Consider the following 17,750-nt stretch of genomic DNA (forward strand, 5'->3'; position numbering starts at 1 on the left):
TAAATCAGCGCACAGGAAATTAGCACAGTGGATTTTTATCAGGATCAACTAGTATTTTTCTGTGCTTTCAGAAAAAGTGAATGTCTTAAAAAAAAAAAAAAAAAATGCAACCACTAGAAGCTGCCATATATTATATTTGTTATTGGGTTTAGATGTAACTGAATTAATAATGATACATCCAAGTGAAGCACACTCATGCTAACAGCTTAACTCTAAAATAAACAAGTTATTCAGTTTTGTATTCATTTATACATCATTAAAAGTGTTTCTTAAATTCAAACAGTGTAAGTCAACCAAAATGTAGGACCACTAGCTGCAGGCTAGCGAGAAGTAGAATTCTGTTTTCAAGTATACATACTTTTTGACCTGACTGCTCAGATATGCACACAAATCCAAAAAACAGAGCACATCAGCCTAGTGAACAATGTAAAGCATTTAGAAACTAAAGCCAAAACACTTTACACTCACAAAGATAAAAAGGTGTTAAGGCACTGTAAACGAAGACCACAGATTCCTCCTCACTGAACCACACAAGGGTCCATAAGTGGTCTTCTGCTGAGCACTAAGGTAAAACTTCCAAGTTACATAATCCCATAGCTCCAGCTCCCCTGTGCCAGTGAGTAGCCAGCTGCAGAGGAGACAAGGGAGCACCAACAACAGCTGGGACGTGGGAGCATATGGGTGATGTCACCGCTCACAGAATTCCCAGCCATTGTCAAATGCTCACTCTTCTCCCCTGCAGCTGGCCCGTTATTGACACAGGGGATCACCTGACTGGACCGAATGAAAAATACACATCTTTTTTATATAGAGTAGACAGGATAGGTAGCAGGAGGGGAGAAGGGACATTTTTAAGAATAGTTATGATTAGGCAGGATTTCCACCTTTATAAATACTTCAAATACTTCACTAGGCAAGAGCACGCTTTCTGTGTTTTGATTTGCAAGCAGTATTAGCAATTGAGGTGGATGGAGGAATCTGGCTAAATGAAAAAAAAAACAAAACAAAAAACTACCCATCTGACCTTGTTTAATAAAGCCCACAAAGTATTAACTGCCATTAAAAATGTTAACTGTGCCAAAAAAATGGTTTACACCTTTAAAACCAAGTAAGCAATGGCAACACCCTTATTTCTAACATCACAGGTTCTATTTAGCACAAAAAGATGTTCACTACAAAAATCTGCTGAAAAGTTGTGCAATGTCCCCATTGCAGCTGTAAGAACACTCACTAGATTTCTCAGTATTCTTATTTACACCAACTGAAACACATTATCATCAGCAGGAGCGGACTGACCATTTGCAAACTCGGGCAGTGCCCGAGGGCCCGGGGTCAGTAGGGGGCCCCATGAGATGCCCCTGGTGCCTTTTTCATAGGCTTTTTTGAGTTTGGGCAAGGACACAGGGGCCCCATGACCCCTATTGCCCGGGGGCCCCCATGAGTTGTCAGTCCACCCCTGATCATCTGTTACCATTTTTACCACTTTTAGTTGGAAGTACGGAACAAATATAACATACTTTGCCAACACACATGAAGTTGGTCTGTCAAGTTCTATATTTTTTTGCTAAATACTGTTACTCCTTAGGTTGCTCCTCCAGACTGTCTGTGCTGCTCTCCATCTCTTCACCCTCTTCTGTATTGACATGAACTTAATAAGTTACTAGAGCTATCCTTGTAAGTTGTGTAGCGTTCGGAAGATCTGTTGAAGGTAGCCAGATTGTGCCCAAATGTCAGACTGAGCTCTAGGCTGCACTTTAATACAAATTAAAAGTGGACATATTGTATATATATACTATAGGTTATTAAAAATGGTGATGAGTAGAGATAATCTTGGGTTCAGTCTGAACCCGAAGATAGCAGTCATTGCTGGGCCAATGAGCCGCAGGTAGGAGTTTTCCCTCCCCACAGCTGCATGTATACAAAAGGGTGAGGATGCTCGTGACATCATTGGCCTAATATGGCCATGCACCCATATTACGTCAAGGAAGTCACAAGCATCTTTGTCCCTATTGTGTACGTCAGCAGTGGCGCAGTGAATCTCCCACCTGTTGCTCACTGAATAATGGCCCAACTATTTACGCTAATCCTCATAGATGGCATCCCATGACCGGAATATCTCTAGCAACACAGGTGAACAACTGGAGGGATCAAAAAACAAAGGGTCACCCCACTGGAACTAGAGGACACTGATAACAATTGGGGAGGTGCTTCCCAAAGTAGCTAAATCTTCCAGGGAAGATACATGTGTGTTGGACTGCTCACCTGGCTGTGGATCACTTGTTTAGCTAACTTTGCCTCACCAGGTATGGCCTCTCAAAATATGCATACAATATACAGTGGATATAAAAAGTCTACACATTGTGGTGTAAAAAAAAAAAGGAAGAGTGGGCAAATATTGCCAAGTCAAGATGTGCCACGCTGATAGACTCATACCCAAAAAGACTGCGTGCTGTAATAAAATCAAAAGGTGCTTTAACAGAGTATTAATTTAAGGGTGTGCACACTAATACAACCACATTCTTTTAGTTTTTTATGTTTACTTCCCCCCTAAAAGATTTATTTGTTTTTCAATTGAGTTGTACAATTTAGAGGTCACATTAAAGGTGGAAAAAAGTTCTGAAATGATTTATCTTTGTCTCATTTTTTTTACATCACAGAAACCTGACATTTTAACAGGGGTGTGTAGACTTTTTATATCCACTGTACACATGCCCAAACTCTCTATCCTTCCCAGCAAATTAACACGGACAATGTATGCAATAAGTGTACTAAACAGCTACTTAACTTGGATTTTCCTGGATGATGGAGTCTTCTTACTGCTCCTTCCTTCTCAGAGTCCTCCAGAACTACTAGTGCTGCTTCTTTGTCTTGAGCACAGGATGTCCAAATCATCTTTTCCCTCCCCATAGTTCCTGTTAACATAATTTCCTATCCTGAGCTCATGAACCAGTCCAACAAGTTAATTAGCCTATGAACAGGGGATTCCTAGCCTATAAAATCAACACATATAACTAAAAATGTTATTCAGTGTATATGTGATATAAAAATCACCAAAAAAACTATAGGGACACACCAATTAATTCATATTTCTGCCCATCCAGACATGAGATTTACTCTAGCCCACCGCCCTGCCTGGCAGAGCAGGAGACCTGATTTTTCTCTGCAAACAAAAGAAAAATATTTATTAGCTAATTTTTATGTTACTCTGCTTTTTCCTGCTAGTAGCATGCTCCTTTCACTGCAGCACATCTAATTGGCTCCTTTCAAACTAAGCTCTGCTGTACAGGAACAAGTTTAATTTAATTATGGACTTATTATGAAACGTTCTGTCAGGCTTTCAAGTGAAACCACAGTCAAAACTTTTGTGAGAGATGGCTGGAACCAATGTGCACAGGGACAGAAATATTGCCCCCTCATACTCGTTAGGAGATTGTTTAATGAGGTACTGCATCCGAAGGCTCTCCATATACTGTATTTTTTAATCTGAACATTGAGCATGCTGAGCTTTGTGTGCTGAGTGGTGGGAGTGTTGTGTACTGAGTTCTGTGTACTGTGGGCCGAGTACTGAGTGCTGTATATTAAGAGAGCTGGTTTACATTTATGGTTTCGGAGTATTGGCAATAGAAGACATCGGGGGGTCAGTGACCGGGGAACAAGAGGAGAGGGATGTTGGGGGCCATCTGATCAGGGAACAGCAGGAGAGGACGATGGGGGACACCTAATCAGAGAGAAAGAGAAGGATGTGGGGGCCTTGTGACCAGGGTACAGAAGGAAAGAATGCCGTGGGATAGGAATTGAATAAAATTAGAGTCAGGAAGTGAGATTAACAATAAATTGAGTAAACTTCCTACTCTTCTAGGAGTATCCCCATTAATTTAGAACATACGATGTTCATCAGGTATGGTGGTGCGACTTGGTGCACATCATGTGCATGTATGAGTTCCTTGAGCAATCGTTCAAGGGTGAATACTGCTGCACTAAATGTGAACAGGCTGTTTCCTTGGAGCCTCATGTCCAGAATCTAGGGAAACAGCTGGCAACACTGCACAGCCTAGCCAACCTGAAAGCCGAACAGTATGCGGAGCAGATGGACAAACTGTTGGGAGGGTCTGGGAAGGACCCAGCTGTCATGGTACACATGGGTACCAATGACAAAGTCAGAGGAAGGTGGAGTGTCCTAAAAAATTATTTCAGGAACTTAGGAGCTGTATTGAAGAGAAGGACTTCCAGGGTGGTATTTTCAGAAATATTGCCTGTACCTCGAGCCACACCAGAGAAACAGAAGGAATTTAGAGAAGTTAATAAGTGGCTGAGGAATTGGTGCAGGAAAGAAGGTTTTGGGTTCCTGCAGAACTGGACTGATTTCTCAATTGGTTTCCAGCTCTATAGCAGGGACAGACTGCACCTAAATGGGGAGGGTGCAGCTCTGTCGGGGCAGAAAATGGCCACAAAGTTAGAGGAACTTTTAAATTAGGTAGAGGGGGGAAGGGACCAGAGGACACAAAAGCCGCCAGTAAGCAAAAGTTGTAGGGTAATACTGGAGGAATTAGTGACAATATAACCAGTATGCAGAAAACAAAAGGAGGATAGGCTGGTGGGAAACAAGTGCAGAAAATATAAGAGCAAACTAAGATGCGCTCATACAAAACTGAAAAGCATGTGCACTAATGCCAGTTTAGCTAATAAAATAGAAGAACTGGAGCTGCTGATATACAAAGAAGATTTTGACTTTGTGGGAATATCAGAAAATTGGTTTGATAACTCACATGACTGCCTAGCAACTGTCCATAGGTACTCCTTGTTTTGGAGGGACAGAATAAGTAAAAGAGTGGGAGGGGTGAGCCTGTATATCAAGGATGAGCTAATAGTTAATGTGAGGGACAACATAGCTAATGGGGCAAGGGAGGAGATGGCAGCCCTGTGGGTGGAGCTTCAAAGGGAAGATACACAGTTATTATTGGGCATATGCTATAGGCCCCCTAACATGAAGAATGAGGTGGAGTCTCACCTCATGACACAGTTAAAAATGGTGGCAATGTTATTATAATGGGGGATTTCAACTACTCAGATTGTCAGGGATCTCTCCGATCCCCGCCGCGATGGTCCCGGCGCAGGCGCAGTGCACCGCCCTGTGCAGGGACACGGGCACTAGGTCCGGGCCGGCCGCGGCGTTCGAGTTTGCGCATGCGCAGTAGAAGCCGCGGCCGCTCGCTGGGTACCAATGGCAGCGCAGGGCGGGATATTTAAATGGCCCTGAGCTGTCATTCAGTGCCTTCTGGTCTTCCCTGCATCCTGTGAACCTGTGAACCTGTACCTTGTAAGTTGTGACCCGGATTGTACCTGACCTTGCTGTTTTCTCCTATCCTGACCCTTGCTTTGCCTGACCTCTCTCTTGAATGCCCCTGATTGGATTTGACCTGCTGTTGCTGACCTGGCGTGTGACCCGAACATTCTATGCCCGCTGCCTTGTACCTTGCTGTCCTCTCTGATACCGACCCGGCCCGTCTGACCTTGCTAATCCATCCATCCATCCCTTGCAGTGGGGTCTTCTGACCTCCTCACATCAGACTCTTCCCCGCGGGAGCCCTTGGCGCATACCACTACCACTGCCGGACGCACCCAGTAGCCACGACCTGGTCTCGGGGGGCTCCAAGTCCATCCCCACCATCAGGGGCCCTGGTGAACAAGCACCCTGGGACTTAGATTCCGTGCGCTGGGGACGCCTATTCAGTGGAGTGCTAGTGGTACCGCCAGGCGGTCCCTTACAGTACCAGAAGGCCATGACTGAGTCTAGAGGAGGGCCCTCGCCGCTTGAGGAGATCTGCAGGCACCTGTCTAATTTGACTCAGGCTGTATCGGCCCTGCAGGATAGATGTCAGCAGATTGAAACCCAATTCCAGACCTGCACTATATCCGTTCCTGCCCCACAGGCCGCGGTCCCCGCACCCCCAGCCATAGCAGCCCCTGTGCTGGTTTCTGGGGCATCCGCACCACTCCCGGCAGCCGACCCCCGAGTACCCTTACCGGAACGTTTTCACGGGGACCGCACACGCTTCGGGTCATTCCGTGAGTCCTGTCTTCTTTATTTTGAGTTACAACCCCGGACCTTCGTGACTGAATCCATGAAGGTGGGGTTCGTCATCTCCCTCCTGCAGGGTGAACCCCAAGACTGGGCCCACCGATTATGGGGAAAAAATGACCCTCACCTTAGTTCGGTTGACAATTTTTTTGACGCCATGGCCATCCTGTATGATGACCCACAGCGGGCAGCTTCTGCTGAAGCTACTTTATACACGCTCCGGCAAGGCCGCCGAGCGGCGGAGGAGTACGCGTCTGAGTTTAGGCGCTGGATGGGGGACACACGCTGGAACGAGTTCGCACTCCTGCATCAGTTCCGTATAGGCCTATCAGAAGGCCTGAAGGATGAGCTCGCCCGGGTGGAGGTGCCTGAGACTTTAGAGGACTTAATAGCACTGACCATTAAAATTGACCGTAGACTGCGGGAACGCAGGTTTGAGAGGTCCGGCCAGGGTCATGGAAATTCCTGGGGGTCTTTTCAAGGTCCCAGTCAAGCACCTAGGCCAAACATCCAGAACCGGCCACCTGGAGATATCCCTGAACCCATGCAACTCGGCCTGGCACGGCCTAAACTATCTCCAGAGGAATATCAGCGCAGACGATCCCAGAACCTGTGCCTTTACTGTGGTGAAGCTGGCCATATGGTACGATCCTGCCCGCAGAAACTGAGTAAGTGCACCTCTTCTTCCTTATCCATTGGCAATGTTGGTCCAGCCCAATACTTAGTGGTGCCCCTTTCCTTTCAGCTTCCAGAAAGGACCGTGGAAGTATCGGCCGTATTTGATTCGGGGGCATGCAGCTGCTTCTTGGACATTAATTTTGCTCACCAGCAGGGTATTCCTCTCCAATTTAAACAGAAGGGGTTCAATATTTATTTGGCCGACGGTTCCCGAATAAAATCGGGGGTAGTGAACCAGGAAACCCCCTCCATCACCACTGTCATTGCCGGCCAGCACCAGGAACTCCTCCGCCTGGACGCTATAGCTTCACCCCTCTTTCCAGTCATTCTGGGGCTCCCATGGTTACGGGCCCATAACTCCCAGATTGACTGGGAAACCGGAGTAATCTCGTTCCCTTCCCCATACTGTCGGATATACTGCCGCACTTCGGGCCCGGGGATCCCCCAAATCCTCCTGTGCTCTGAGGGGGAAGCTGAACTAAAACAAGTAATCCCTGCAGTCTACCATGAGTTTCTAGATGTGTTCAGCAAACGGGTAAACCGATTCTCTACCCCCCCACCGCCCTTATGACTGTCCCATTGACCTGTTACCCGGTTCAGAAATTCCTTTTGGGCGAATCTTCCCCCTTTCAGAGCTCGAACTGGGGGCCCTAAAGGAATATCTCGATGACAGTCTCCAGAAGGGGTTCATCCGCCACTCCACTTCACCGGCGGGGGCGGGAATTTTCTTTGTTGAAAAAAAAGACAAAACCTTAAGGCCGTGTATAGATTAAAGGGAATTGAACAGGGTCACGATAAAGAACCGTTACCCACTGCCGTTAGTGCCAGAGTTGTTCCAAAGTTTAAAAACAGCAGTGGTTTTTACAAAGCTGGATCTGAGGGGGGCGTACAACTTGGTTCGCATAAGGGAGGGGGACGAGTGGAAGACGGCCTTCCGCACCCGCTTCGGCCATTTTGAATATTTGGTCATGCCGTTCGGGTTGTGTAATGCTCCGGCCACGTTTCAACACTTTGTGAATGATATTTTTAGAGACTTTCTGGATGTCTTTGTTATCGTTTATTTAGATGACATTCTGATTTTCTCCCCTTCTTTGGGGGAACACAGAATACATGTAGCAAAGGTATTGGGGCGATTGCGGCAGCATGGGTTGTACGCCAAGGCAGAGAAATGTTGTTTTGAACAATCCAGCATTGCCTTTTTGGGCCTGATTATCTCCACCGCGGGGGTCGCGATGGATCCCCAGAAAGTCGCTGCAATACTGGATTGGCCTGAACCCACGGACAGGAAAGGCGTCCAACGATTTGTCGGTTTTGCGAATTTTTACCGGAAGTTCATCAAGAACTTCTCGGGTCTGGTCTCCCCCATTACTCAGCTAACCAAGCTGGGAACTCGGTTCAGATGGACACCAGAGGCGCAGGAAGCTTTTGAAGCCTTGAAGAATCTGTTCACCTCGGCACCCATTTTGGGTCACCCAGACGCCGCCCTGCCCTATATCTTGGAAGAAGATGCATCTGAGAATGCGGTAGGTTCCATCCTCTCCCAGCGGAAAGGCACCAAGGAACTGCTCCATCCTGTAGCATTCTTCTCACGGAAGCTTACCCCAGCGGAGAAGAATTATGATATCGGGGATCGAGAGCTACTGGCGATCAAGACGGCGTTAGAGGAATGGAGGTACCTGCTGGAAGGTGCGGTGCACCCCATCTTAATATTTACTGACCACAAAAACTTGGAATATCTGAGAACCGCCAAGCGTCTTTGCCCGCGACAGGCAAGATGGGCACTATTCTTTTCAAGATTCAACTTCCACATTACGTACCGGCCTGGATCAAAGAACACTAAGCCCGATGCGTTATCACGTATGTACGAGGACGCCAAGGAGATCCCAGTACCCGACACCATCCTGTCCTCGGGTAACTTCTTGGTCCTTCAGTCGGACCTTCGTTCCAAGTTAATGGAGGCATCCACAACCATCTCTACCCCAGGCGGAGGGCCGCTCCAGAACAAGGGGGGACTCCTATGGAGGGAAGATCGAATTGTGGTGCCGGAGGAAGCCCGAACCCTGGTCTTGGGGCATTGCCATGACCACCCGATGGCGGGGCACTTTGGCCCAGAAAAGACCCTGGAACTTCTCCGACGCTCATTCTGGTGGCCGGACATGGCTAAAGATTGTAAGGGCTATGTAAGGTCCTGTATCACCTGCCAGAAGAACAAGACAGCAAGAAACAAGGTTTGGGGTCTGCTGCGACCCTTACCGATTCCTGAACGGCTTTGGCAAAAGATCTCATTAGATTTTATAGTCGAGCTTCCGCCATCACTAGACCACACGGCAATCCTGGTGGTCGTGGACCGCTTGTCCAAGATGGCCCACTTCATCCCGTTGAAGAAAACCCCCTCGGCGGCCGAGACTGCGCGAGTCTTCATTCGTGAGGTAGTAAGGCTGCATGGGGTCCCCGAAGACATTGTCTCGGACCGGGGGGTCCAGTTCACGTCCAGATTTTGGAGAGCACTGTGCAAAGCCCTGGACATCAAATTGTCTCTCTCCTCTGCGTTCCACCCTCAAACTAACGGTCAAACCGAAAGGACCAATCAGACCCTAGAGCAATACCTAAGATGCTACACTTCATTTACTCAAGATGACTGGATGCCACTTCTACCCCTAGCGGAATTTGCGTACAACAACGCCCGCCACTCAGCGACGGGACAGTCCCCGTTATTTGCCAACTATGGCTTTCACCCAGTCTTCCTCCCGGATTTGGTCTCGGAATGCCCAGTACCAGCAACGCAAGATGTGGTGACGTTCTTCTCCGCGAACAATAAGAAGCTTCAAGAGGCCATCAGTCGGGCCCAGGAAGACTACAGGAAGGCATTCAATAGGAAACGGAGAGGAGATCTGGTGTTGCGGCCTGGGGAGAAGGTTTGGCTAGCGACGTCCAATTTAAAAATGCTTTGCCCGTCAAAGAAATTGGGACCCAAATTTATAGGCCCCTTCTGCATTAAACGGATGGCTAACGAAGTGGCCTACGAACTCGTCCTTCCTGACACGCTCAAGATCCACCCAGTCTTCCATGTGTCCCTGCTGAAGCCAGTAGTCCCTGATGCCTTCCCTGACCGGGAATCTAGACCCCCGGAAGCCGTAACGGTCGAGGGAGAAGAAGAATTTGAGGTTGAAACAATCCTGAAGTGTCGAAGGAGGGGAGGCCAGACCCAATTCCTTATCAAATGGAAGGGCTATGGCCCTGAGGACAATTCTTGGGAACCAGCCCATAATGTCCATGCACCCAGACTTGTCCGGAGGTTTTTTCGCGATCACCCGTGGTGGAGAGATCGGGTGGGCATCCGGAGGTTGCCCGTAGGGGGGGGCAATGTCAGGGATCTCTCCGATCCCCGCCGCGATGGTCCCGGCGCAGGCGCAGTGCACCGCCCTGTGCAGGGACACTGGCACTAGGTCCGGGCCGGCCGCGGCGTTCGAGTTCGCGCATGCGCAGTAGAAGCCGCGGCTGCCCGCTGGGCACCAATGGCAGCGCAGGGCGGGATATTTAAATGGCCCTGAGCTGTCATTCAGTGCCTTCTGGTCTTCCCTGCATCCTGTGAACCTGTGAACCTGTACCTTGTAAGTTGTGACCCGGATTGTACCTGACCTTGCTGTTTTCTCCTATCCTGACCCTTGCTTTGCCTGACCTCTCTCCTGAATGCCCCTGATTGGATTTGACCTGCTGTTGCTGACCTGGCGTGTGACCCGACCATTCTACGCCCGCTGCCTTGTACCTTGCCGTCCTCTCTGTTACCGACCCGGCCCGTCTGACCTTGCTCATCCATCCATCCATCCCTTGCAGTGGGGTCTTCTGACCTCCTCACATCAGACTCTTCCCCGCGGGAGCCCTTGGCGCATACCACTACCACTGCCGGACGCACCCAGTAGCCACGACCTGGTCTCGGGGGGCTCCAAGTCCATCCCCACCATCAGGGGCCCTGGTGAACAAGCTCCCTGGGACTTAGATTCCGTGCGCTGGGGACGCCTATTCAGTGGAGTGCTAGTGGTACCGCCAGGCGGTCCCTTACACAGATATTGGCTGGACAGAAGGCAATACTTGCTCATTTAAGGCTCGTCATTTCATAAATCTCTTGCAGGACAATTGGTGGATGCCCCGACTAGAAAAAATGCATTGCTAGATCTACTAATTACATATAACACAGATCTGGTCGCAGAGGAGGAAATGGGGGACAGCTTGGATAGTAGCGATCACAGGATAATCGCATTCAAAGTAAACCATAGTAAAAGGGAGTGCAAGGGTAGTACGAAAACACTGAATTTAAAGAGAGCCACCTTTTCTAAATTGCACTTAATTTTACAACACATTAAATGGGATCGAATTCTTGAAACACTGAACACTGAGGAAAAATGGGAATGCTTTAGGAACATATTAAATAAAAGTATCATCCGGTGTATTCCAGTGGGCAACAAATATAAAAGAACTAAGGTTAAGCCTGGATGGCTAAAAGCTAATGTGAAAATGTACTGTATATAAACAAAAAAAAAGGCCTTTAAAAATATCAGGCTGAGGGGTCATTGTCAGCATTCCAACACTACAGGGAATGCAATAAGAGGTGTAAGAAAGCAATCATGGTGGCTAAAACAGACCAAGAGAGAAACATAGTGGAGGAGAGTAAAAAAAATTTCAAGAAATTTTTTACATACATTAACAGTAAGAAAGTGAGGACTGAGCATATTGGCCCAATAAAATATGAGCAGGGGAAGCTGGTTACAAATGACAAAGAAAAGGCAACTGTACTTAATGCATTCTTCTCCTCAGTTTTTACAAAGGAAAAGGGGGGGAAGGAGGGTTATAGTAACCAGGGTGGTTTTGTTAGTACTACGTCACAGAACGTACCCTTGTGGCTAACAGAAGCCAGTATTCGTAATAGACTTGAAAAACTTACCCTAAATAAATCATCAGGACCGAATGGCTTACACCTGAAAGTCTTTAGAGAATTTAGCCAGACTATTACCAGACTGTTATTCCTAATTTTTTGGACAGCTAAAGGACTGGAATGGTACCAGCTGACTGGAATAAAGCAAATGTGATACCAATATTTAAAAAATGGTAAAGGTATAGTCCTGGACACTACAGGTCAGTCAGTCTAACATCAATAGTATGTAAACTATTGGATGGGATGATAGGAGACTAATCCTTACCAACTCTCTGCCAATCCCTCCACTGGCTTCCACTAACCCAACGTATAAAATTCAAAATACTAACCACAGCTTACAAAGCCATCCACAACACTGCCCCTAGCTACATCACCAACCTCATCCACAGATACCACCCAAATCGCCCACTCCGCTCTTCCCATGATATCCTCCTCTCTAGCTCCCTCATCACCTCCTCCCACAATCACCTCCAGGACTTCTCCAGAGCCTCTCCCATCCTCTGGAACTCCCTACCACAGCATGCCCGGTCAGCCCCCACCCTGTCTGCCTTTAGGCGATCTTTGAAAACTCACTTCTTCAGGGAAGCCTACCCCACCTCCACCTAAGAACTGTACTTGAATCACCTCCACCAGATAATCCCCCACAGCTATCACCTTTTGTATCACCTCCCCCTTCCTTTAGATTGTAAGCTCCATGATCAGGGCCCTCCTATTCCTTCTGTAATGAAATGTATTGTAATTGTACGGTCTCCCCTTTATATTGTAAAGCGCTGCGCAAACTGTTGGCGCTATATAAATCCTGTATAATAATAATCCAAGAGTTTGCACATGATAATAATAGCTTTAGTAATAATCAATATGGATTTATGAAGGACTGTTCCTGCCAGACCAATATGCTAACATTTTACGAGAAGTGACCTGTAATCTTGATAATGGAAGGCCTGTGGATGTGGTGTATGTGGATTTTGCTAAAGCATTTGATACAGTTTTACAAAAATGCTTAATTTACAAATTGAGCTCTCTTGGCTTAGACAATAGTATGTGCACCTGGATAGAAAACTGGTTACAGGGGTGCATACAAAGGGTAGCTATAAATATTAAAAAGTACTCACGAGTGGTCTGGAGTAGTAAGTGGGGTACCCCAGGGTTCTGTCCTGGGACCTATTCTGTTTAATTTTTTCATACATGATATAGAGGTTTGTATAAATAGCTCAATCTCAGTGTTTGCTGACGATACAAAGCTAAGTAGGACAATACCTTCCCAACAGGATATAGAAGCCTTACAAGCAGACCTCAATAAAATCAAGATGTGGGCAACTACATGGCAAATGAGGTTTAATGTAGAAAAATATAAAGTAATGTATTTGGGGGCCAAAAATATGAATGCAAATTACTTGCTAGGAGGAGAGCCATTGGGGATTCAATGATGGAAAACGATCTGGGGGTCTTAGTAGATCACAGGCTCAGCAATAGCATGCAATGCCAAGCTGTAGCAAGCAAAGCCAACAGAATATTAGCCTGCATAAAAAGCGGATTTACTCCAGAGATAAAACTATAATTCTACCACTTTGCAAAACTCTGGTTTGACCACATCTGGAGTATGCCGTCCAGTTCTGGTCTTCTGGTCATCAATCCTTAGCAAGGATGTGCTTGAGCTGAAGAGAGTCCAGAGAAAGGCAACAAAGCTAATAAAGGGGCTGGAGGACCTCAGTTGTGAGGAACAACTACAAACATTAAACTTATTCTCCCTGGACAAGAGATGCTTGAGAGGATATATGATAATGATATACAAATATCTCAATGGTGATCCCAAAATAGGAAGAAAACTATTCAGCTTCAGGGAGCTTAAGAAGACACTTGGCCACTCCATGAAATTGGAGGAGAAGCGGTTTAACCCTAAACTGTGCAGGGGATTCTTTACTGTTAGAGCAGTAAGGATGTGGAACTGCCTTCCACAAGTAGTGGTCTCTGCGGGAAGTATAAAGAGTTTCAAAGACTCTTAGTGAATGCAATATACAAGGATATGAGAAGTTATATAGATTTAAACACACACATGTGCACAAACACACACAGGTTGAACTGGATGGACTGTGTTTTTATTCAACCTTTTCAACTATGTAACTATGTAACATACAGTCCCTGTACAACTTTGCTAAAAGTTGTACAGGGACTGTACAACAGTCCCTGTAGATTTGCCAAACCTATGTAATATGAAGTCCTACCTAAACTATCCAATCAATCAGTATACATATTTGTTAGCAGAATAAGGTACCCACGAATCAAGGCCAATTGTGACAAAGTGACCCACTTCAGAACACGGCAAACTAAGACCCAGTACATTGTCCACATATAGTCCACAGCCCATGTAGCACTCCACTTCTGCATCTTGTGTGGGTTATAAATGTTTCACTCACCATATTCCTGGTCTCCATTATAGCCTTAAAAGCAAGGTCCTTACCCCAGAGAATCCTATATTTGAATTTTTACGGGCATATGGGTATGTAGGTACGTAGAAACATAATTGAGTGGGAGTTTCATCTAGATATTACTTAACTTGCAGATGAACCAACTATTGGCAGACCTGAAATTTATGAGTACTAATTTTACATTTCTGCAAACAGTACACCCTGAAAATAGGAATCTCTGATGTAAGGACCCTGTTTTAGGGCTATTTATACCTCTTTCTGGAGCGAGTAAACATCTTAACAAATAACTATGCTTAGAACTGTCCTGTTCCGCTGTGCCCCCTTTCTATGTAGGATGGGTCCCAATTTGACGCACTGAGCTATCTCCAACATTAAGCTTGCCATGGTCCTGGCTAACTGTTGTCATAGAAGACTTACCTATCTACAATAACATGGCTCCCTCACCCCTGAATTTTTTGGGTACACCTATAACTACAACACAGGTATGCAATTAGGTATAGTGCCACAGGTTTGGGCACATTTATATAAATATGTTATATTCTGAAAGCATTCGTGTTTGAACTCTTGCTGCTTTTCTCTTTCCCCCACTTAGCTCTGTTGAAGGCCCCTGTACTTGCCCTCCCAGGGGATTCAGTAGTGGACAGGGGCGGACTGACCATTTTGAAACTCGGGCACTGCCCGAGGGCCCGGGGTCAGTAGGGGGCCCCATGAGATGCCCCTGGTACCTTTTTCATAGACTTTTTTGAGTTTGGGCAAGGACACAGGGGCCCCATGATCCCCTATTGCCCGGAGGCCCCATGAGTTGTCAGTCTGCCCCTGGTAGTGGATATGTTTCCTTGTTGGGTGTATTGGTGGCTTGCAGTCTCGGCCCCTATGAGTAAATGAATATAATGTAACTGTAATGATTGGTGTATTTATTTATATACTCGTATATTTATTTTGTGGATGCATACTTGTACTTATATAGATAGATATATTATAGAGATATTTTGTTTATATTCAAGATCATCAAGATCATTACCCATTGGAGTCCTCCTGAGGAAGCAGGTTTACCCCACAAAACATGTAAAGGCAACAACAAGGTGGAATAAGACCCCCTCCTATACATTTGCAGACTACTGTTTTTTAAGGTAGATTCCATTAAATAAAATAGCGAATTATTATTATTTTATCAATAATGTACACATATTTATATCTATGAATCTTATGTTAATAAAGGTTGTATAAGTATTTCTTTAATTTGTCCTTACTCACCAGTAAAAGTCCATAGTGTTCTTCCCTTCGGGGGATTGTTCATTGTATATAGTCAGAGGATTCAGAGGATCCAACCAGGAAGGATGTAAACTTATCTCACTTACTGGGAGGACTTAAGAAAAATTCCTAACTTTTAAAGGGGCAGTAAATTTCCCCAAATACACAACCCTACACTTTTTCTATGGCGTGCACATGGGCAATGACAGGTACACTTACCAACTTTGTAATAAACCATAAGCATAATTATACCGTAGATGTGCAATTACATCAATATAACATAAATATTGTCATGTATTACTTGACAGAAATGCGATAAATAGAAGGGCATAGTAGCATTGCATCACACCGTGCATCAGCAAAACAAGTGAAACAGCGATAAGGAATAAGAGGGAAAGATCATAAGCAAACACATTGAAAACATTTTAAAGCCTGTGTCTCAATATACAACGAGAGTCCAGATAACGTGGGAACACTCCATAGCTGCAACAATATGGTTTTCATACAGAGTACCTTGGATCAGGTGCACTGACCCACTTCCCAATTTTTGGGTGAGGATGTTGGACCTGCAAATGGATCTCCTCCTCTACAGGCCAAACAAACAGCACCTTGTCCATCATAATGTGGCATCCCAAGCTAAACTCCCTAAAACAGAACTTGAAGCTGGCCGCAATGCTGTTGTCATCCTCAAGGGTGTGCAAGTGTTCAGGCACTTTCAGGTGTTCCCATACACAGCGCTCATACATGTCCTGTCTCTCTTTATCAAAAAGTTGGAACAGTCCCTCAGTGACGTAGGCAAACAAGTATCCATACTCCTCAAAGATAATTTGCATTAGGTAGCATTGCAACTTGGAAAATGGGGTCAACCTCCTGCCACGACCCTTACCTGGAGATAGTAAGCATTGGGTGCTCCAATAGGTACATTATACTCCTACATAGGAGCAACCAGTGTGGAGCCGGATCCCAGCTCTTGGATCACAAGGCACTGGGCAGAAGAAGAAGCACTTTTGAAGATGCCAGGGAGTCCTTTAGTGTCACAGCTCCCAGTGGGGAGATCCTCACTTGCAGGTAACTGTTCCTCCGCTTTCAGTACACCTGAATAAGCAGGAGTGCATAATAAATGATTATTCTTTACTTCCACGATAAAACAGTTCCTATTTGCATGGCCTAACCCGGTATAGGGGTGCCCATCCTAGGGTTATAAGAATAGATTTAAGTATTTAACCCATCTCTCAGACCAGGATCTGTTCTTTCCGTCAGTCGACTGAACACTGGCTAAGCTCCACCCAGAGTTTATAAAGGATCTTGCCAGAAAGGATGTGAACTCAACTCACTTTCAGGAAGGATCTAAGAAAAATGCCTAATGTTAAGGGGCAGTAAATGAACTCCTGTCAACAGCCAGATTTTGTAAATGAAATCTGTGGATACCCTGCTGACTTTTTAGCCACATGAACAAAACCATGCCCCTATTTTAATCAAACTGCCATTTGTCTTTGTATTATGCTGACCTTTTGGATTCAATACTTCGAGTTCCCAGAGTACCCAGAACGAGTATGCAAATCAGTAAAGTCGAAGTAATGTTGGAAGTTGCTTTCTGCATACAGGTAGGGCAGGTTCTGGGGTAGTGACTCACAATAATGATGCGGGGGGGGTCAGCATGACAGCCATGGAGCTAAGGGTTAATGTTCTTCTTGACCTTTCTCTCTGGAAATTCCTTTTTAAGGCTTTATTTCCTTTATTTCCATCTGGTGATCCAGCTGGTAACATACTTCCTGTCTTACGGTGTCTCCACTTTGGAGAAGCAACAAAGGCACCTTTGGACAGCAGCATTGTAATTCTGGGGAGAGGGTAGTGTAAGAGCACTAGCAGATTTAGATAGACCTGACCAACAGTTTAAAGCCAAAGTCCAGCTAATACTTTACATGCAGTTACGGCAACAGTTTTTTTTCCTTTTCAGATTTTACATAAATAAAGGAAGTTGCAAAATCACAGATTACTGGTCAGATTGCCAAGAGAAAAAGAGAAAACTGATGCAACCACCACATCTAAGAATTGATAACCTGCGTTATAATTAATTTTTGTTTTTCTGTTTGTAGCAACCTCCTAGCTAGACTGGAAGGAGCTAGATCCCTAATGGTTAGGCAGGAGCTGAATAGCAGCTCAGGTGCAATGACCAGAGAGGTCAAATTTGTGTCATGGCTGAGAGACTGTGCTGGTCAGCCCCTCTGGAACCTCCCCCTGCTCTGAGGCTTTTGGAGGAGGGCCTTGGAAGCAGTGGGTGGATCTGAGGAATGGTAGGCTGCACCTTTTGAGGGACCTCAGCCAGTCCCCAACAGAAGGGTTGGTAAGGGGCTGCACTTAAATGGTGTTGGAGTCTGCTCAGTAG

At 45.9% G+C, this 17,750-nt stretch overlaps 1 long non-coding RNA gene across 1 annotated transcript in view; it reads right to left on the reverse strand.

Moving 5' to 3' along the window:
- Positions 1–15,609, reverse strand: part of LOC149463396 (uncharacterized) — a 352,919-nt gene extending 337,310 nt beyond the window's left edge. The window contains exon 1 of the long non-coding RNA XR_016312484.1: positions 15,368–15,609. This is a non-coding gene — a long non-coding RNA (uncharacterized LOC149463396). The remainder of the gene's footprint in view (positions 1–15,367) is intronic.
- Between the last annotated feature and the right edge of the window lie 2,141 nt (positions 15,610–17,750).

Source organism: Staurois parvus, unplaced genomic scaffold (assembly GCF_062004578.1).
Source record: "Staurois parvus isolate SC_StPar_1 unplaced genomic scaffold, SC_StPar_1.0 ptg000155l, whole genome shotgun sequence".
Taxonomy (NCBI): Eukaryota; Metazoa; Chordata; class Amphibia; order Anura; family Ranidae; genus Staurois; species Staurois parvus.